Source organism: Ambystoma mexicanum, chromosome 14 (assembly GCF_040938575.1).
Source record: "Ambystoma mexicanum isolate Mex_15411 chromosome 14, UKY_AmexF1_1, whole genome shotgun sequence".
NCBI lineage: Eukaryota > Metazoa > Chordata > Amphibia > Caudata > Ambystomatidae > Ambystoma > Ambystoma mexicanum.
In genome coordinates, this window is record NC_090940.1 from 549,350,873 (window position 1) to 549,373,908 (window position 23,036).

General features: G+C 49.8%; 1 protein-coding gene across 2 annotated transcripts in view; it reads left to right on the forward strand.

Annotated features, from left to right (window-relative positions):
- The window catches only part of STON2 (stonin 2), a 991,146-nt gene that overhangs the window by 139,691 nt on the left and 828,419 nt on the right, over positions 1–23,036 (forward strand). The window lies entirely within an intron of this gene.

Genomic DNA, 23,036 nt, shown 5'->3' on the forward strand with positions numbered 1-23,036 from the left:
CGGCCATCCCCACTAACTACAGACCTATCACAACGGTCCCACTTCTCCTTAAAATTATTGACAGGGTAGCTTACCTCCAAATCCAAAGGTACCTTGAGACCAATCTCCTTTTAGGATCGCGTCAATCTGACTTCAGACCACAACATGGGACTGAAACGGCCTTAATTGATCTCAAGACACAAATCGACGAGTTGAAGGACAAAGGTAAAACAGCTATGCTACTCCTCCTCAACCTCTTTGCGGCTTTTGACTTGGTGGATCACACAGTGTTATGCGAACACCTAGCGTCAGCAGCACATTTCTCGAGTGATGACATAGCCTAGGTACAATCCTTCCTAGCTAACCGGACGATGAGAGTGTTCTCCCCCTCAGCCTCAGCAGACCCAATCCAAATCACCTGTGGTGTCCCACAAGTTTCTTGCGTCTCACCAACAATGTATAATATCTTTACCAAACCACTCTTTGATAAATTTGACAGGCTGGGCGTCACATACACTAACTATGCTGATGACACCCAGATCCTCATACCCTTGTCGGGCAACTTTGTCGAAGACACGGCTCTGGTAAACAAGATATACCTCCTCTTTCAAGCATGGATGGCCTCACATGGCCTCTGCCTGAATGATGATAAAACTGAGATCCTGATTCTGGGTTCTGACTATAATCTAAAGAAACCTAGCTTCAATTGCTCAGCATTTACTATCGATGGCAACGATATTAAAGTAGTAACTGAGGTAAAAACCCTAGGTTTTTACCTTGACTCTACACTAACATTAAAAAAACAAGTTAGTTCCATTGCCTCGTCTACAGGTTATACCTGTAAACTGATTCACCATTCCTATCTGAAGCCAGCTGCATCACGCTTGCAAATGCATTAATAATGTCTAAACTAGACTATTGTAATGCCCTCTGCGTAGGTGCCAACAAAAAAATCCTTAACAAAATACAAATACTACAAAACAACACCCTGAGAGCAGCCTTGAATATACCCGCAGAGAGCACATATCCGACTTCAGAAGAGAACAGCACTGGCTAGAAATTAGTGATAGGATACTCCTTAAAACGTTATCCCTCGCCTTCAAATGCCTGAACAACGCTGCACCTCCCTATCTCTCTGCCAGACTCACCAGAAGGACCCCCTCTCACCAAACAAGATCATCTAACCATCTTTGCCTCGAGAGTCCTAGATTTAGATTTGCCAAAGCTGGCGGAGGCAACTTCCCTGTCAAAACAGCTCTCGCCTGGAACGCACTCCCCACTGCCCTCCGAGTGGAACAGCCATATGCCAGTTTTAGACGAAATTTACTGAATTGGCTTCGTGCTAAAGATATCTAATAATCGCCCCGCACCCAGGTTAACCAGTAATCTGCTTGCCCTCTTCTCCCTGGCACTCTTGACCTCTGGACATTCCATCCGACTCCATGTGTTTCACAATCCCTCTATTTCTGGACTCTACCCCTACCCGTACCACTCCACCTGCATTATGTCGTACCACTCCACCTGCATTATGTATACTTACTTATGTTCTGTAATAGCTTCATGCTCAGTACCTACCTGTTACTTGGTAACAGGCTTCTAATACTGTTATGCTGTTATGTGACTCCATGTATGTGACATTCTCCAGCATGGGGTCTGGCATGGATTCACATGCTCATGAATATTCCCCGTCGTCAGGCTGGGAATCCTCGGTAAAGAAAAATCAGTATCAGTTTTGTTTCTGATCTGTCTTTCGTAGTAGTAACCAATCACTGATCTCTGCGTCATACTGACCACAGCCAATGACTGCCATCTCCCTAAGCCCCGCCTCTGGCAGCCATCTTCAGATTTTTACCGCACGTTCAAGTGTTGGGATCCTCGTGCTATTGCTCTCGAGCTGTAGTGCTTTTTTCACACTTTTTCTTAGGAAAATTTGCTCTTTTTCGGTCATAAGAGCCTCGAGCTCCACCGTTTCTTTATCCGATCAACGGGGACCCGTGTCGGATTCTTCTACGCCCCTCAAGGGTGAAGATTTCGTCGAGCCACGCTTTTGGAGGACTCCAGAAGTTTCTCAGGCCCATCTCGACCATGGCCCAGGAGAAGGGAAGCTTGACGCCCGGAAAGCTGTTCAGGGTCTGCCCTGGATGCCAGCTTCAGAATGTCTTTAAGGAGGACGAACACTCCCTTTGCCTCTACTGCCTGCATTAGGACAAGACGCACGTGGAGAAGGACTGTGCGTTTTGCGGCAATATGTCGGAGCGGACCATGAAGGACCGCCATCTGCGTCTCGCCAACTGGCTGGAAGGAAAGAGCCCGTCAGGCGAGAAGAAGAAGAAGTCCGAGCGGTCTTCTAAGACCTTTGAGGGCGCCCCGGCGACGGGGGTCCAACAGAAGGCCAAGCACCGCAAGTCCGCTGGCACCGGGAGCGCCGAACGGTCGGGCTCTACGGGCGCCAGGCAGGGCGCATCCTCCCCGGCGCCATCAACCACGAGCAAACGCTCTGGCTCGGGTAAGAGGAAGGCCGAGCACCCGGCGAAGCTCCTGGAGAGACCCCCGTCGAGCTCGAAGGCCCCATCGGAGGGGGAGCGAGGCGGTGACCCTCCCCCCAAGGAGAAGGCAGTGAGCGCACCTAAGGTGGTGAAAGCCTTGATCCACCCGGCCAAGGCCTCTATCGAGACAGTCGCGGCGGCCCTGGCTCAGCCTGTGGAGGCTACACCAGTGGTGGCGACCTCGGAGCCCAGAGTCTCCCTGCCTCCGCGGAGGGAGTCCTCTTTCATGCCCATCGACAGGACCCCTGTGAAACCTCCGACGGAGAAGAAAAAGGGGGGCAGGAGGTCGTCGTGGATTCGGCCTCAACCTCTGAGGAGGAGCTGATCGAAGTCTTAGGCCACGGCGTTGGCGTGGAAGAAGACCAGCCCGTCGGGAGGGACCCCGACGTAGGAGATGACGAGAACGTCGAGGGTGCCGACGGGGCTCCTGACCGCCCGTCGGAATCCCCTCAACCAGTGCTGCAAGACAACTCGGTGGCCATTTTGTTGGCTATACAGTCCTTATGCTCAGAGATAAGGACGAGATTGCCGTTACCACCAACGGAGGAACCGCTCCCGATGGGGGACCCGGAGCCAGGCCCTTCTGGGAGCCCTCCTCCTAAGAGAAGAAGGATTCAACCTCCACCTCCTTTTCAGCCATCGCGCCCTGCTCAGCCCTTCTCCCCGTCCACTACCCGTGGGGATGATACGGGGACTGACACGGCCGCGACGGGTACAGACGACGAGGTTTACAATGAGGATCTCCCGTCGTCACCTCCTCCCCGGGCTTCCCCGCCCGACGAGATTGGATCGTTTCACGCCATGATCGCCAGGGCATCCGAGCTTTTCCAGCTCTGCGCGGAAGAGAAGAAGAAGGAAGGTTTCCTTTATCAACGGCGAGAGACCAAGAGGAAGACAGTCCTCGCTGGACCTCTACTGGACGATATCTGGGATGAGGGTCTCGCCCTCCTCAAGAACCCATCCACAACGCTTGCGAGAAGGGATCGGTACGAGAAGAAGTACCGGGTCCCGGGCGCGGCCCCCTTGTGCCTTCGGGCACAGCCGACCCCGGACTAGGTCGTCTCCGCGGCGGCCAGGAAGAAAGCGGGGGGGGCCTCGGCCTCTACGTCAACCTCACCGCCGGACGGCGAGGGAAAGAAATTGGACACGATGGGACGCAGAGTCATCTCATCGGCAGCGACGACGATTAAGGCTGCCAACGCCTTGGCTATCATAGCCCGCTACGACAGGGAATTGTGGTACAAAATCGCCCCCCTGCTGGACTTCTTACCAGACGACAAGAGGGCAGAGGCCTTAGAGATCTTGCAGGAAGGAGAAGTGGCGTCGGACCACGCCATTACGATAGCGACGGACATCGCTGACACTGGATTTCACCAGTTGGGCAACGGCGTGTGCCTTAGGCGGCGTGGATGGCTCAAGGCCACTGACTTCCATCAGGACGTGCAGACCAGAGTCTTGGACATGCCGTTCGACGGGAGCAACCTGTTTGGGAAAACAGTGGACAATTCCCTACAAGCCATCAAGACGGACACGGAGACGGCCCGGGCTCTTGGTGTTCTCCAGCAACGACGGCCGCCCTTTCGGAGCGGCGGAGGCAAGCAGGGTGCCTCCAAAGGTTCCGGCGGCGGATTTTCCACCTATCGTCAAGCGGCCCGTTCGTCGTCGCAGGAATTCTACAGGGGACGAGGCAAGTCGGGCGGACCCCGCCGTCGTTGCCAAGGAGGACAAGGCGGCAAAGCCTCGTCGAAGCAGGACTGAACCGGCCGTGGGGTCGGGCTCCCACCGAAGCACCCGGTGGGAGGCCGGCTGGCGAGCTTCGTCAGCGTGTGGGAGTCCATCTCCACCGACCGTTGGGTGCTGGACGCCCTGGCCCAGGGTCACGCGCTCGAGTTTCTAAAGAAGTGCCAGCGCGTCCCCTCCGTGGCCAGGAAGGAACATCACGTCCCTCAACTTCTCTTGGAGGTAAAGGCGATGCTCAGGAAAGGCGCCATCGAGCTCGTCCCAAAGAGGCTTCGGGGCTCCAGAGTTTACTCAAGATACTTCCTCGTGAAGAAGAAGACGGGAGGATGGCGTCCCATCCTGGACCTACGACGACTGAACAAATTCATCAAGGCACAGAAGTTCCGGATGGTCACCCTCCAGCACGTCCTGGGTCAACTGGAGGAGGGCGATTTCCTGTCGTCGTTGGATTTGGAGGATGCCTACTTCCATATCCCCATCCTAAAAGGACACCAAAAGTTTCTCAGATTCGTGGTCCAAGGGCGTCACTACCAGTTCAGAGCCCTTCCCTTCGGATTGAGGTCGGCACCCGGGGTGTTCACCAAGTGCCTCGCACCGGTGGCGGCGCGGCTGCGCCTGGAGGGGATCCACGTCTACCCCTACCTTGACGACTGGCTCATCCGAGCAAAGACGAAGGAGCTCGCCGCGGAGCACACGGCGAGGACCGTCCAACTACTCACGGACCTGGGATTCTCCATAAACTACACCACGTCCCACCTGGTGCCCGCGCAAGACGCACTCTTTCTGGGAGCGAAGCTCGACACAGTGTCACTTCTGGCCTCTCCGTCGGAGGAAAGGACGAGGGCCATCTTGGGCAAGGTGCAGCGGATGCTGGTTGCGGACGCGGCCAGGGTGAGGTCCATAAAGTCCCTCCTCGGAATGATGTCTTCTTGCATTTATCTCATCCGCCTGTGCAGGCTTCGGATGCGCCCGTTACAGGAGTTTCTGGACGCTAGCTGGATCCAGACGACGGGCAGCTTCGAGGACAGGATCACACGCGACAAGAGCTTCCGACGAGCGATCCGGTGGTGGGGCACCCGCGCGCATCTGACGGCGGGCATGGACTTCCAGACCCCGGGCCACCAGAAGACAGTGACGACGGACGCCTCCCTGGAAGGGTGGGGAGAGCACACCGAAAACCTGCACGCGAGGGGTCTTTGGCTGCCGGTGGAGAAGTCCCTCCATATCAACGTCGTGGAACTCTGTGCAGTGTTTTGGGCCCTCAGGTCCTTTCTTCCGTCCCTCAAGGGCAAGGTGGTGAGGATCTTCACCGACAACACCACCACCATGTTCTACATCAGGAAGCAGGGCGGGACCAAATCCCCAGCCCTGTCCAAGGAGGCGCAGGATCTGTGGCATTGGGCCGTCGCCCAAGGGATGTTTCTGGTGCCGTTTCATCTGGCAGGAATAAAAAACACCATCACCGACTCGCTCAGCAGAGAGCTGCGCTCGTGCCACGAGTGGGAACTACGACAGGATCTAGTGGACCGACTCTTCCGATGGTGGGGCACACCCCAGATCGATCTCTTCGCGACGGCGTCGACCTCCAAGTGCCGGAGTTTCGCCAGCAGGTTTCCCCAGCCGAGGAGCATGGGCGATGCTTTCTCGTTCCCCTGGGAGGGCCTGTTCCTATATGCGTTCCCTCCATTGCCGCTGCTGATCCGGCTCACACACCAGCTCAAGAGGTCACGGTGCAGGTTGATCCTCGTCGCACCTGCGTGGCCGAGGCAGATATGGTTCCCGGACCTTCTGGACTTGTCAGCGTCCCCGTCAATCAAGCTGCCAGTGGACGCGGATCTTCTCTCCAGGGAAGGAGGCGCCATCCTCCATCACGACCCGAAGTCGCTGAACTTGCAGGCCTGGCTCCTGCAGCGTTAGAGTTTGGAGGTTACGACTTACCGGCCGACTGCAGAGAGGTTCTTGCAAATGCCAGGGCGTCCTCAACTCTTAAATGCTACGGACACAAGTGGAAGAGGTTCTCTGTCTGGTGCCACGCACAGAAGTAACCCTCTATGGATTACGGCTCCTCAAGTACTGCCGTACCTGCTGACGCTGGCCAAGGCTGGACTGGCGCACGCTTCCATCAAGATTCATCTTGCTGCGATCTCCCGATACACCAGAACCACGGGACGGATGTCTTTGTGGTCTCATTGTCTGGTGAAAGAATTCATGAAGGGACTGTTCAGATCGTTCCCGCCGGTGAAGGCCCCGGCGTGGGAGCTCAACGTGGTGCTGACCAAGCTCATGGGACCTCCGTTCGAGCCTCTGCACTCAGCTCCGTTGAAGTTCTTGTCGTGGAAAACAGCATTTCTTGTGGCCATCACCTCCGCACGACGGGTGGGAGAGATCCTTGCCCTTTCCTGCAAGCCCCCGTACTTGACTTTTCACGACACGAGGGTAGTGCTCAGGACGCACCCCTCCTTCATGCCCAAGGTGCCGTCGGACTTCCACCTCAACGAACCCTTGGTGTTGCCTCTTTTCTTCCCGTCGCCTTTGTCGCCGGCTGAAAGGACTTTGCACTCGCTGGATGTGGCTAGAGCGCTGAAGTTCTACGTGGACCGCACAAAGAGTTTTCGGAAGACGTCACAACTTTTTGTGAACTTTGGACCTGTCAATCAGGGGAAGGCTCTCTCGAAGGCTTCCATTTCCAGATGGTTCTCCGGCTGTATCATGTACTGTCATCGGTTGGCAAACCGACCGCTGCCTGGCCGTCCGAGAGCCCATTCCACCAGAGCGATCGCAGCTACCACAGCGTTCCCATCTGGTGTGCCCTTGCTGGACATCTGCAGGGCTGCTACGTGGAGGTCGACGCACACCTTCACGAAATTCTACTGCGTCGATTGGGATTCCAGGGAGGAGTCCAGGGTCGGCCAAGCAGTGCTGCGCAACCTGTTCGCCTAAGGTGAGCCTGGTGAGGAGGTAAGAATTGCTTAATGTTGAGTTTTGGATGTAATGCTTAATGTTGAGCCTTTGCCACCTCCCGTGGTTGTGCATGTGTGTACTGCTATGTATTCTTTTATTCATGAGCATGTGAATCCATGCCAGACCCCATGCTGGAGAAGGAACAAGTTACTTACCTGGAACTGTTGTTCTCCAGCATGGGCCTGGCATGGATTCACATGCGAACCCTCCCGCCTACCCCTCTGCGGCTCTTCACTTGGTCATACTGCCACTTCACGTGCTACCAAATCTGAAGATGGCTGCCAGAGGCGGGGCTTAGGGAGATGGCAGTCATTGGCTGTGGTCAGTATGACGCAGAGATCAGTGATTGGTTACTACTACGAAAGACAGATCAGAAACAAAACTGATACTGATTTTTCTTTACCGAGGATTCCCAGCCTGACGACGGGGAATATTCATGAGCATGTGAATCCATGCCAGACCCATGCTGGAGAACAACAGTTACAGGTAAGTAACTTGTTCCTTCTTGATATCATGTATGCACCATACCCGCACCATTCTACCTGCAGATTGTAATCCTAATGTATGTACTGTAATCGCACTATACTCTGTACTCACCTTATTATGTTGTAACTAAGCTTCGAATATTCTTGTAATTACTGCGCCCAGCTACCTCAGGGTTTGGCGCGCACTATCAAATAAATAAACAAACAAACAAACAAACATGTCTCACCCAAGGACATCCTCTCCCCACTCCCCAAGTTCCCTCCACCCAGGGGATCGTCCCTCGCATATCCACACCGAGGGTTGGGATTATGGAAAATTGTTTTAAAAAAAAGGTAACTGTAAACACTCTGTAAATCAATGAACATTAGTTCATTTTATCCACGGTTACAGTTTGCTTGCTTTGTAGAAAAAAGAAACCATTTGCTCTGCACATACTCATGTATTCTTGGAGCAGGCTCCCGGAGTAGAAATAGCCAGGCAACAGCTGCATGTAGCAAACTGAAACCCTGGCCCAGTGTTCACATTTAGCCTGAAGATTTAATGCCTGTCATAAAGCAATATATAATGGCTGTTTGTTCTCATAATAACTTTAGAGGCACAGACAAAGCAGTTGCTGGTCGTCTGAGCCCCCGATTAAGCGAATAAATAAAACTATGGATGTGCAGCCTTTGAAATCTTCTGTGCTGGTGCCTCATTAAGCTGCTTATGGAAACATGCAGGTTTTATGAAAAGTATTGCCCACGGGATCCCAAAGCGATGGCCTTTCCCTGGCCACCTGAGAGGAGGATCAAGAGGGAAAAGAAGTGAGGACGCACTCGGGTTCCTCACAGCAGAAACCCAACACAGTTCTGCAACCAGACAAGAGTGAGGCCAACATAGAATTTCAAGATTAAATCAAGTCTCTCTATCAGGCGAAAGGGTAAATGACATGCATTATCCTCAAAGATATACAGCTCCAACCAGATCGGCTAACGGGCATATGGATAAGCCCTCTTTTGCATACTTATTGCGATTAGACATCCTACCTAGGTATATATCACTGGTATTGAGTTGCTCTATCAAACAACCCCAGGTTGTAGGTACGTTTTATGTAGGACCTTAGACTGTAGGTTAAGTAGATTACCCTTATGATATTTCCAACCAGTCCACAGGTATGATTTATGCCAGCCTGTGATCTCCAGCCCCTAAGGGATGGGCGATTGCAGTGTCCCTCCTGGAGCCTACGGGAGGTACTGAAGTACTCCTCCTTATGCCCCACAGCACAAGACATGTATTTCAATTACAGTCTCTGTTATGAGCACTTATCCAAATTGTAACCAGACATGTTTCTTTGTTTGTTTGTTTATTATTTATAATGCACATCATACCCAGGGGTAACAGGGCACAGAAGTTACACGTATATGCAAAGCTTATTTACTACACAGGAGATATAAAATGTACATGCAAGTCATACTTACAAGAGGTATATACAGCTGGTGTCTATTTACAGGAATAGGGTACAGTCATATACAAATGTATATACAAGTAATTATATATAGGATAGGCTAATGCAGACATCTTGCAAGCGTAGTATACAAGTAATACAGACATCTTTCAGGGGCAATATATGCAAGATAAAGGGTATTGATAGTTGTGTGAGTCTAGATGTGCAGACCATGGGTAGGGCAGTTATGTTAGCCGTAGGGTAGTAGATCGGGAGAGGCAGGGGAGGTTACTCCATGGAGCGTGAGTGATCGTGGTATGGAGTCCTGGATGCAAAGTTACTCAGAGTTGTCTTTACTGGTTATTAGATTTCAGCCACAGGATGATGTTGGATCTAAGGTTTTGGTAGGATTGGTCAACTCTCAGAGTAGGGGGCAGGGAGTTCCACAGTTTGACTGCTTTCACAGGGAAACTGTTACCTCCGATAATGGAGCGTTTGAAGTTGGGTATGGAGAGGCGATCTCTATTGGCTGATCTGAGTGGTCTCAGGGATGTCTGTTTATGGAATTTCTCTGCCAAGTAAATGGGGGCTGCATTATTGAGGGGTTTGTGGGTGAGCGACAGTGTTTTTAGAAGGATTTTGTCCTCTGTTGGGAGCCAGTTATTCTGACGGCTGATCTCGGAAATGTGGTCTCTTCTAGAAATGCCTAGTGCCGCTCTGAGGGCGTTGTTTTGTAATGTTTGGATTCTTTTGATAGTAGCCTTAGTCGATCCTAAGTAGACGGCATTGCAATAGTCAAGGCGAGACAGGATGAGGGCTCTGGCCAGGGTAGTGCAGCTACTATCCGAGAGAAATGGCTTGCCTGTGCCTGTGCGAATAAGTTTACATGTGTAAGCTGTAGAGGACGCTAAGGAGTTGACCTGTTTGGCAATTGAGAGGTTTGAATCAAGGTAAACGCCTAGTGTTTTTACCTTGTGTTCTACTGTAATACTGTTGCCATCAATTATGAATGCGGAGTAGTCAGATCCTAATTTTTTTAGGTTAGCGGGGGTGCCCAATGCGTGGTCATCCATGCCTGGATGATGATGTATACTCTGTTCGCCAAGGCCAAATTCTTTTCATAATCCCCTGAAAACGGGAGGAGGATCTGGGTATCATCTTCATAGTTAGTGTAGGTGATACCAAGATGATCCAAATCATTGAAAAGGGGCATAGTCAAAATATTGTAGAGTGTGGGCGGTACGCAGGATCCCTGAGGCACACCACAGGTGATAGGTATAGGGTCGGAAGCTGCTATAGGTGAGAAGACCCTCCTTGTTCTATCATTTAGGAAGGATGTAATCCAGGAAATAGCGTTATCAGAGAAATGTGCTGCTTGATCGAGGTGGTTGCATAGGATAGTGTGGTCGACCAGGTCGAACGCAGCCGATGGGTCCAGAAGGAGAATGGCTGATTTGCTGTTGTCTCTAGGCTCATCCACTTGGGTCTTAAGATCAATGAGGGCTGTCTCCATTCCATGTTGGGGGCGGAAGCCAGATTGCCTAGCACCTAGTAGGTGATGTAACTCCAGGTGTTTTTGGATTTGTGTATAAGCTACCTTGTCCAAGGTTTTTAGTAGGAAAGGTAATGTGATAATTGGTCTATAGTTGGTAGGTGTGGATGTGTCAAGGGTGGGCTTTTTTAAGAGTGGGAGAACCCAGGATTGTTTGAGGTTAGCGGGGAAGATGCCAGTAGAGAAGGACGCATTGATATGTTTGGTTATGAAGGGTGATAGGTCTCAGGCCGCATCCTTGATAAGCTGTGCAGGGCAGAGATCACCCTGACAATTAGATGGTTTAAGGGACAGAATAATTCTTTCCACTTCAGGGGTAGAGACTATGGTGAAATTGAATCGGGTAGATTCGTCATTGTTGGTGTTCCCAGTTGTTTTGGATGGCAGAGGGTTGTTTAGGGAGACTTTTTTACAGGACATTTTATTCTGAAGGGTGGTGATTTTGTTGGCTAAGGCGTGTTGGATGTCTGAGCACCATTTTTTATCTTTAGTACAAGTGTCGGGTGGTGCAATGGGTGTCTATTTCTAAATAGTGAATAGTTCCTTCATATTAGACTTGGCTTGAGATATGCGCGTGTCATAGGATATTCATTTTGCTAGACATATTTCTTTTTTATATAGGGAGGAGAATTTGGTGAGTTTGAGTTTGTTGGCTTCTGATGGAAGTCTTTTCCAGGCAGCTTCGCAGTTTCTTTTTTGTTGCCTTACATTTTTTAGGAAGGGTGTAAACCATTTGTTCAAGTGAGTTTTCAACTTGCTTGGTCTGAGTTTGAGGGGGGCGATCTGGTCCAAAGAGGTGGTCATAATTTTGTTGTATTCCACGACCAGGCTCTCGGGGTTGGTGTTGCCTGGGAGCAGGTTGAGGGTGGAAAGTATGGCTGGGATAAGCCTGCCTACAGTGATATTCTTCTTATTTCTGGTCAGTGATGGCAGAGCCTTACTGGCAGGGGGAGGTGGTGGTCTATCTGTAGACAGCATGAATGACACAAGGTGGTGGTCCGTCCAAGCTACTGGTGAAATTGAGAGGATATTGGCCTGACAATTGTGGTCTGCAACCCAATCCAGTGTTCTGCCTTTGTTATGGGTGGCAGTATTACTTCTTTGGGTGAAGCCAAGTTCAGAGAGGATATTGGCTGTGGATAAACCCAGATTGAAGTCTCCAAGTAAGAGTACTTGCGTTGAGCTTTTGAGATATCATCTGTTGATATCATCCTCGAACGTTTCAGAAGAGCCCAGAGGGCGATATATTAAATGGATATTGAGAGTTTGGGCACTGGTCAGTGGAACTTTAACTGATAATAGTTCACATTAGTGGACGTCAATCGGGGTGGCTAATCTCATGGCAAGGCTGCATTTGTGAATAATAGCAATGTCTCCTCATCTCGATTTTAGTCTGTCTTGTCTCAGGACGGAGTAACCGTCTGGGACTGCTAACATGAGCATAGGGCCTGCTGCTGGGTGTAGCCATGTCTCAGTAATGGCAAGGAAATCTAGGTCATCTCTCTGGATTCGGTCAGCAATTTCTGTTGCATGTGCAACTAGGGATCTGGAATTTATCAGAGCTCCTTTAATCTGAGGGCTCATAGTAAATGTAGAGGACAGTTGGGTGGCTTGTGAGGATTTAGGTTTGCCGTACTTGGCTGACCTATTTATTGGCCTAGTGCCACAATTGTGGGCTAGGTTGGTGCTGGTGAACGTTCGGCCAAATGAAGTTTTAATAGTCCTAGTTCCTGTGATGGTAGGGAGAGAGCTGATAGTAGGCTCATATATTTTGGCTAACCTAGCTCTAAGGCATGCATTCCTATCCATAGTTAAGCAAGGTTTACTTAGTATAGGGTCTTTAGAGTCTTCCATATCTGTGAGTAGTATGGTAGTGGTATTAATTGAGATAGTGGGGGGCATCCGGTTGGGTGGGGTCTCCTGAATAGGTGTGTGGAGCAGCATAATGTAGAGCATAATACTTTGTTTAAGGGCTATGAGGAGTACAGTTTGGCTGGTCCCTGTGGGGAACATACTAGTGAAAGGTATATATATGCTGTCTGTGTGATATATAGCTAAGGTAGGTAGCTGGGCCACTTGATGCTAGATGTGACACTCAACTGGTGGGCAACATATGGGCTAGTTGCAAGAATCAGGGGTGAGTCGCCTAAGGCTAGATGCAGCAATCAAATGGAAGCAATCTAGTGGTGGCCGGCCTATGTGCTAAATGCAACAATCAATGGGAGCAATCAAATAGTTGGAGGCACATGGGTTAAATGCAACAATCATATGGAAGCAATCAAATGGTGGACGGCATATGGGCTAAATGCAACAATCCTATGGAAGCAATCAAATGGTGGACGGCATATGGGCTAAATGCAACAATCATATGGAAGCAATCAAATGGTGGACGGCATATGGGCTAAATGCAACAATCCTATGGAAGCAATCAAATGGTGGGCGGCCTATGTGTTAAATGCAACAATCAAATGGAAGCAATCAAATGGTGGGCGGCACATGGGCTGAATGCAGCAATCAAATGGAAGCAATCAAATGGTGGGCGGCACATGGGCTAAATGCAACAATCAAATGGAAGCAATCAAATGGTGGGCGGCACATGGGCTAAATGCAACAATCAGATGGAGCATTCAGCACAGCTTTGTGATATAATAAGATAAGTATGCATGCAAAGAGTAAGGTACAGGCACGTGTTAACGTGAAGATGCAAGCAGAAGGTGAGCACTGGTAAGGTAAGGCCTTTGAGGGATACAGTCATTAGCCAATAGCGTAGCGATGTTTGCATCAGCAAAATGATGTGTAGCGCGTAGTGCCAATAAGGATGGGGATGTGCAATGACTAGTGCTAACAATAAGTGAGCGTGAGGGCATTCATCTATAGGGCCATAGGCACAGCCATGATACAGAGAATGTTAGAGGGGCAGAGTTCGCCATAACGGTTCAGGGAAAGGTGGGAGAGTCGGGTGGTGTGTAAGTAATGGTTGAGTTGCTTCTATGCAACTTACCAGAATACTTGTCGTCGGTTCAGCTGAGACGGGCAGGGGTTCTGGCCCTGGGCACTGGTGTCACTGGACAGGCACAGGACAGGCTGCGTGCCTTAAGAGGGTGCCTTAAAATGGGAGCCGGCTCGCGCCTTCCGGCGGATACAGGCAGAAGATGTGCTGCAGTGGACCAATCGGGTTCACTGCACGTTGCTGGGCGACAGTCTGCAACAGGCGGCGGCCATTTTTTAGCGACCCCACGCGGTCTGATGCAACGAAAATGCAAAAATAAGCATTAAAACTCTGATTTTCGGGAGTCCAAGATGGCGGCCGAGCCGGGTTGACGCGTGTGAGTGTAGCTCCGTCCCCTAGCTCGGGCCGCGACAATAAAGATATTAAATAAGCAGGCATCGAGCCCATCAAGACTCACCATCCTCCCACGGAAAGAGAAGAGGGGGCAAAGTATTGCAGGCACGACCACCTCTGAGGCGATCGTCTTAAAACTCCTGATCCCAGGACTGCCTTCCCGCCGGTGCAGAACCTCCGACAAGAGCCGAGATTTCGCACCCGCCAACCGCGGTAGCGCTTCCAGGACGGGACCAGGGAACACTCCGGAAGCAGCAGAGCGAGACTCGAAGGAGAGAACCCGGACCTCTGCCGGAGTGAAACCCAGTGGAGAGACGAGAGACCAGGCCGACGACGCCGCCCCGAAGGGACCCTGCCAAAGAGAAGCAGGCAGGATCCGAAGACGTCGCAGCGCTGGCAAGAAAAGTCTGCCAAAAAAAGAAAGAAAAAAAAAAAAAATTAAGAAAAGTGCCGGACGAGAGAGAAGCCGCTCGGGAGAGGGACACGGCCAAGCGGGTGCGGAAGAGAAGGTACCAGAAGCGGACAGCGGGGAGCAGACGGCGGAGCCCAGCAGAGCCCAGCGGTTGTCGACCGAGCCCAGCGGCCCGACTGAAGCCACGAAAAGCAGGTACAAGGCAGGGCAGAGAACTCAGGACAACCGGGGAGGGAGACCCCACCCGAGGCATGGACAGCAACGCTGCCCCAGAACGCTGAAAAGAGGGCAACCAGATTGAACACAGGGGGCGGAGGTGGAGGGGAGCCTCACCCCCGCCCGATACATAAGGGGCCGAAACAGAGAACCCAGTCCTCCCCTTTAGAAGCAACAGAGACACAGACCCCCCCACCCGGCGGCTCCACTAATGCACAGGTACACCGGGAGAAGACCTGCAACATTACCACAAAACCGACCAGGGGGGGAGCGCTACTGCCCCCCGACGGACAGACCGCCAGGCACACACTACAGACTCTCAACATTGAGAGCCATAGTCGGGGGCGGAAACCCCAGCAGGCCTCAAGAAACAGGACATACCTCACACCAACACTCAAAAAGCGGTGAGGCACAAGCCTTAGCAGGAGAGAAAACAAATCTACATGACGATATCCGGGCCCGGAAGGCCCGAAGAGAGAAACACGTTGAGGGAGCGCACCGGGCAAAGAATTACACACATGTCCAAAGCTAGGACGAGGCTTGGGTCACAGGCTTCGACGACAAACAAAAGAGGAGCCAAGCAGGGTCAAGATCTGACCCAGATTTGGGGAATAGGAAACACAGTATTAAAGCAATCTAATAAACAGAAAAGTAAAGGGGGAGACCCTATAGAGCTAAACGAAGATTCAGACATGGCCTCACGAGATGACATGAAAACCTGGTTTAAGGAATTTCAGGACCAGTTCATCGCCTCAACACAGTCACAATTTGATAACATGAAGGGAGAACTGAAACAGGCAGTACAGGAACTAAAGAAAGACATTGAATCCCTAGAGGAGAGGACGGACAACCTGGAAAAGACGGTACAGAACATGGACGAAGAGGCGATCCAACAAGCTGAGGCACAAGACCGCCTCGCACGTCTGGCATTGGAACTCGAATCACAATGCGAAGACTTGGAAAACAGATCTAGGAGATCAAACATACGCATCAAAAATATGCCGGAAACCGTAGGGGATAAAGATCTTCGCACAGCAGTACAACAAGTATTTCAAGATATATTGAAGGACGACCCCAGGGAAGACATTCACATTGACAGAATACACAGGGTAGGCCCTAGGAGAGCAGGGGACCCCCGATCCCGCCCTAGAGACGTTCTTGTGGCCATGACACGCTACGCACAAAAGGAACAAATCCTGAGAAAGGCCAGGACATTGGAACAAATAAGAATGAACGGCAAAGAAATACTTCTGTTCCAGGACTTAGCACAATCCACACTCAGAAAGAGAAGAGAAATGAGTCAGCTAACCAAAATCCTATCCGAAAAACAAATCCGATATAAATGGACATTCCCCTTTGGCCTTCTTTTCTCTTGGGAAGAAAGACAACATCGAATCACAACATGCGAAGAGGGCCTCAAGATCGTGGGAAGCCAGGAACATGAGTCAGACCCCACAAAAACAAGGGAACCCCCAAAACAACGAAGACAGCCGAGGGGATGGCAAACGGAGAAAAGAAGAACAAGACTCCAATCACGCAACCCAGATTAAATCCAATCTCCCAGCAAAAGAACCTCCCATGCAGGAACGGAGGGAGAGGCAACATGGGCACAGTCACTTTAGCGAGGGCAAGTGCCGAAACGTAAGCGCGGCAGAGCCCCGGGACCGCTGTGGAATCTACACCACAAGCAGGATTTAGGAGCCCCTGCGAACAGACACCCTGAGATGTTTGTTTGTTTGTTTGTTTATTACATTTATAAAGCGCACCAGACCCAGGAGTAGCAGGGCGCATAAAGGATATGCGAAGCTTACAAGTGTTGCATATAATACAGACAATAAATGGCCAGTAACATTACACAGGAAGTATTAAAATATACAGGCTTACAATACGAGGAAGGCAGTTATTTACATGTTAGAGGGCATGGAGCAAAGGCGTAATGCCGGAGCAACCATAGGGCCCAGGGACCTCCTCAGGGACAAAGTTGGGGGGGAAGGATGGGAGGGGGTAGGGGAGGGAGTTCAGGGGAAAGTTTGGAGGGGAAAAGACTCAAACACTGGTTCGAATGCACACCTCTGCGACCCACAGGATGGACCCAGTAAGAAACACCATGTACATAGGAAAGAATGGGGCTGAAAATCTTAACATATAACATCAGAGAGCTGAATACACCTGTGAAGAGAAAAGAAATGGAACACTTGTTACACAGAGAGAAGTTTGACATAATATCGCTCCAAGAAACACACATACAGAAGAAGAGGAAGAGCCTACTCCGGATAAGAGGCTACAAACAAATTATTCAATCCAACGATGAAGCTAACCATCTACAGGTCCAAATCAAAGAGACTTTAGCGGATAAAAACGGCCGCTACCTCTTTGCGAAGGTCCAGATGGATAAGCGCAAATTAACCATTGCAACTCTATACGCTCCAAATACGGGCCAAGAAGGATTCATCACAGAAACGATTAACAAACTAGAAAACTTTGCGGAGGGAGAGGTGGTCCTGACTGGAAACTTCAACCTAGCATGGAACCCAACAGAGGACCGATCGAATCCCAAAACTTCCCAACAGGGGACCCCGTCACCAACGCTCAGACAGGCGATGCAGAACTTGGCACTAGAGGACGTGTGGAGAAGACTTAGGGGATCAACCAAAGGATATACATACCACTCACACGTACATGATACAAGCTCAAGGATCGACTACATTTGGGCTACAGGAGCCCTAGTTGGAGAAATTCAGGACATTGAAAAAGGCACAATATCACTATCAGACCATGCTCCACTGTGGATCACCCTTCCCAATCTGCGGAAACAATCAGGGCTATGGCGCTGGACTTTCCCCTGAGAAATGATACAAGATACAGCGACAAGTGAAAAAATAGAGGAATACTTTGAGCACAACGATACCCCGGACGTCACCCCGAGCACCACGTGGGAAGCCTGCAAAGCTGTGATAAGGGGACAATTAATAGCATTGAAAACACAAAAAGATAAACTCTTACACAAATGGGAAGACCAGCTGGGAGAAAAACTGGAATAAATAAGAGAAGAAATGACCAAAAATACATCCAGGAAAATTAAGAAAGCATACCGACACATCCAGAGTCAGATAGACCTGATAAGGACTAAAAGAGCCGAAACGCAATTAATGCATACAAAACACTGGTACGCGATGAAATCAAATAAAGCAGACAAGCTACTAGCACGACAACTAAAAGGCAGACGGCAAGATCAAACAGTGAAAACCCTGATAGATGGACAAGGAGTAAAGAAAACACAAACGAAGGACATAAAGGAAGTATTCCCAGAGTTCTATCACAATCTGTACACGTCACAGTGCCCGAACAGAGAGGCACAGGCAAAATTTCTGTCCGAGATAACGCTCCCTACAGTAACACCATCAGAAAAAGCAGCCCTCAGCGAACCAATCACGGCAGAGGAGGTGGCAAAGGCAATAAGAGACCTTCCTAAGAATAAAGCTCCAGGGCCGGATGGATTTATCGCCGCTTTCTACAAAACATACGCGGAAACATTAACCCCCTATCTAACTACTCTATTCAACACCTTCAAGACAACGCGCAATATAGCCGATTTCATGAACGACGCAAAGATACTAGTCTTCCATAAAAAAGGGAAAGATCCTGAAAACCCGGGGTCATATCGCCCAATCGCCCTAATCAATGTCGATGCCAAACTTTACACAAAGGTCCTAGCCAACCGGCTAGCACCCCTGATCCCCAAACTAATCCACCAAGAACAATCTGGATTCATCCCTAATAGGAAAACCCACGATAACATAAGACGAATTGTACACCTCATAGAGAAAACGGGAATCATGGAAATCCCTTCGTCAATAATAGCATTAGATGCGGAAAAGGCATTCGACCGGGTAGAATGGTCAATGCTATTTGCTATACTACGGAAACTGGGCATGGGGAAGGACTTCATCAACATGATTCGGGCCAATAACAACTCAACGATGGCCAGGATTGCAGTCAACGGGGAACTCTCAGACCCCATCAAAATAGGCAGGGGCACAAAACAGGGATGCCCCTATCACCTCTTCTACACGCAATCTTCCTAGAACCCCTTCTAGCAAAAATCAGAGCGGCCCCAGACATACGGGGCATAGAAATGGGAGGTCACACGCATAAGACGACGGCATACGCGGACGATATGTTGATGATCCTATCAGACCCAAGCACGACGCTCCCCCTCCTTATCCAGCAGATAGACGATTATGGAGCGATCTCGGGGTTCTGAAAATTAATAAGCAGAAATCATCAGTAATGGCCCTGGCGGGAGACAAAGATGAAATTTACAAGACAACTAAAGACCTACAACTACAAAGGGCCGAAGAAGGAGTGAGATACTTGGGAGTAACCTTGACACCACAGATTAAAAACCTCTACAAAGGGAACCACCCCAAACTCATAGAAGACGTAAAAAGCGATTTAATCAGATGGAACCCACTGTCAATCTCATGTGGGGCAGAATAACGGTCATCAAGATGGCGATATTACCCAGACTGCTCTACCACTTCCAAGCTCTCCCCATCCGTATCCCGTCAGCATTCTTCAAGACCCTTTCCAAAATAATCACAAAATACATATGGCAAAATAAAACATAGAGATTGTCATAACAGGCGCTCACAGCACATAAAACAGATGGAGGAATGGCACTCCCCCACTTTAAGAAGTACTATGAGGCGGCACAACTGTGGGTTTTACACAAATGGATCACGGACACTTCAGAAAAATGGTGGGAGGCACAGGATAGAGCCGTCGCAAGATCAAATCTGCGCCACCTCCAATGTAGGAAACCCGAGCACAGACACCAAAACATTAAACTAAGCGAAGTCATGAGTACCACCATGGAAATATGGAACAGAGCAACTAAGAAGGAAACCCTAACGAAAGATCCCGCCCCCTTCATACCAATTTTCGATAACCCAGACTTCCCCCCAGGACTGGTAAAAGGATCTTTTCAGAAATGGCGCGAAGCGGACTGTACAAAAGTGGGAGATATGGTAGAGCGACATCAGAGCAGAACCTTCACAGAATGCCAGGAACTGCTGGGCCTCACGGAAAGGGACAGATACCAGTACGAACAGCTCCACCACTGGCTCACAACACCAAGAATAACAAAGGCATGGACAAGGGACCTCACCCCATTTGAGACTTATATGATGACCCAAACTGGGTGAAAGGAAATTCGTTTCCACTCTTTACAAATTCTTAAACGTCCAAGAAGAAAACATCACCTGGCAGTACATGAAAAAGTGGGAAGTAACTCTAGGGAAACAAATTACGAGGGATCAATGGACTTACCTCTGGCAAATAACCCCTAAATGGACACGGGCTATACAAACGAGGGAAGCCTGGACTAAAGTGATGATTCAATGGCACTTTACGCCGGAGAGAATCCACAAAATGTTCCCAACAACGAAGGGAAAAGCTGGAGGGGATGCAACTCCATGGGAAGCTGGAGACATGTGGTGGGACTGTAAAGAACTACAACAATTCTGGGTGGAAGTGAAAACACAGATGCAGGTAATCTTTGAGGGTGCGGCCAACCTAGGAGAAGAAATATGGATGTGTGGCATGTGGGCCCCACGAGACAAGTCATTCACAAAGACACAAAAACAGAACTTTATGGGCTTCCTTATAGCAGCATGGCTAGCCATAGCGCAAAAATGGAAACAAAAGACCCCTCCAACCACACAAGTATGGCTTCATAGGATATGGACCTACGTAGCTATGTAGAGGATCACGTATAACCTTCAAGGGGACAGACAGAAGTTTGCTACAGATTGGGGGGACGCCATAGACTACCTGCAAAGCGATTACATGCTGCAATGGTGCCCTCACAACATCCGCATTCTTGACATGTTCACAGCCTGAGATAAACACATCTAAGGGTCGCAGTGACATTGCAAAGACGTTAGAACCGGTGGGGTGGGGGAAGAGGGGCGGGTTGGGGGGGATTGTGGGACAATGTTGTGTCCCGATGTTCATGTTTAAAGAAATGCCAATACAAATTTTTTATTTTTAAAAACTCTAATTTTCTTGTTGTCGGGATGCACATACCAGGAGGACTCTCCCTCTGAGAAGCAGGACTCCTGTCCTTTCTATGGGCGGCACTGGATGGCCCTTTTACTGCCGGTACGATATTGCGATCAGCTGGCCCTTGTCGGATCAGCTGTGGTGCGGCAGGGGATGGGCTCCTGCCCATCCGTCGAACAGCTGCACTTGTGGGGACACAGGCACAGGACAGGCTGCGTGCCTTAAGAGGGTGCCTTAAAATGGGAGCCGGTTCACGCCTTCCGGCAGAACTAGGCATAAGATGTGCTGCAGCGGACCAATCAGGTTCACTGCACGTTGCTGGCGACAGTCTGCAACAACAGGCGGCGACCATCTTTGAGTGACCCCACGCGGTCTGAGGCAACGAAAATGCAGAAATAAGCATTAAAACTCTGATTTTCTTGTCGTCAGGATGCACATACCAGGAAGCCTCTCCCTCTGAGAAGCAGGACTCCTGTCCTTTCTATGGGCGGCCCTGGATGGCCCTTTCACTGCTGGTACGATATTGCGATCAGCTGGCCCTCGTCGGATCAGCTGTGGTGCGGCACGGGATGGGCTCCTGCCCATCCGTCGAACAGCTGCACTCGCCGGGACACAGGCACAGGACAGGCTGCGTGCCTTAAGAGGGTGCCTTAAAATGGGAGCCGATTCGCGCCTTCCGGCGGAACCAGGCAGAAGATGTGCTGCAGCAGACCAATCGGGTTCACTGCACGTTGCTGGCGACAGTCTGCAACAACAGGCGGCGACCATCTTTGAGTGACCCCACGCGGTCTGAGGCAACGAAAATGCAGAAATAAGCATTAAAACTCTGATTTTCTTGTCATCGGGATGCACATACCAGGAAGCCTCTCCCTCTGAGAAGCAGGACTCCTGTCCTTTCTATGGGCGGCCCTGGATGGCCCTTTCACTGCTGGTACGATATTGTGATCAGCTGGCCCTCGTCGGATCAGCTGTGGTGCGGCACGGGATGGGCTCCTGCCCATCCGTCGAACAGCTGCACTCGCCGGGACACAGGCACAGGACAGGCTGCGTGCCTTAAGAGGGTGCCTTAAAATGCAGCCAATAGCATGTCTTGCATGCTATTGGCTGCCTGGGAGACCAATGCCCCAGAGCAGCCACCTTAATCAGTATGCTGACATGGGTTCATGGGGATGCTACTAGGTATCCCTCGTGGATTGCTCTTCTTGAATCTATTCGGACTCATTCCGGCAGCAAGTGCCTGCCAAAATACCTGATCTGATGCCATGTGCTCTTTTCAGGCATTCTACCAAATAAACCACTTCTGATTGGTTGTTGAATAACCTTGTGTCCTCTGACCATGTTCCCCTTAGATGTAATCTTACAACTGTTTTTCGTCTTTTCTTTAGTGCAATTAGTAAACGCAATACATTTCATATGCACTAGATCCTTCAATTGTGATAGGGTATCACTAAACAAGTATCCATCTCCTGTTAGAATAATTACATTGCCTAGCACCGATATGTTGTTCTTTTTTTAAAAAAAAAAGAATTGTGTGCATATAATTTATTAAAACTTTGACACATTTATAAAAATACAAAATGTAAACGACATAGTTCATTCATAATACCTAATACATACTATGACAAATATAGTTTACTATAATACTAAAGATCCTAGAATTATATAAAACTACCTACAAAACTCTTTTTTCCTGGGTTCGTTTATAGGATGAGTCATAAACATTGTCCCCTAATACCTGATGGATCAAAATTGAGATTTTGATAAATGCTATCGTAATTATTGTGGATTCACTACCATCAGCTTTGCCCAGACTCTTTCACCTGTAATTAAATGGCGGTCCTCTACAGTATTTTATCAAAGCTGTCAATCTCCAGGGCTGTGTACCCACACAGGTTGTGAACCAGTGATGTAAGGATTCCCTGCAAGATGGTATTTAACATAATCTGCATCCTCTTTCCAAAGGTGACACGCCTCTTATCAGCCCCCCACCTCTAAAATGAGGTCCAATTAATCCACAACCAGAGCCTATTAGGCGAATAGCCACGTATTTAAGGCCTTGCAGAATGGCCAGTGAGATTCCTCTGCCCTTAAGGAAGGGGGTGCTATTTTAGAATATTATTAAGACAAAGCTATAGAGAAAATGTATAATTTTTATTCATCGAACCTCCTTTCATCGAGGATATCCCAAAACCTGTTGAAGATCTTGTTTGATCATTAATTTAGCTATTGAGACCAAGGAAGGGGCTGGCCAAGAGGGAAACTGACCTGCTGAGCTACAGTGAGTATGTCAGACTGTACACATTTGCCCTAGG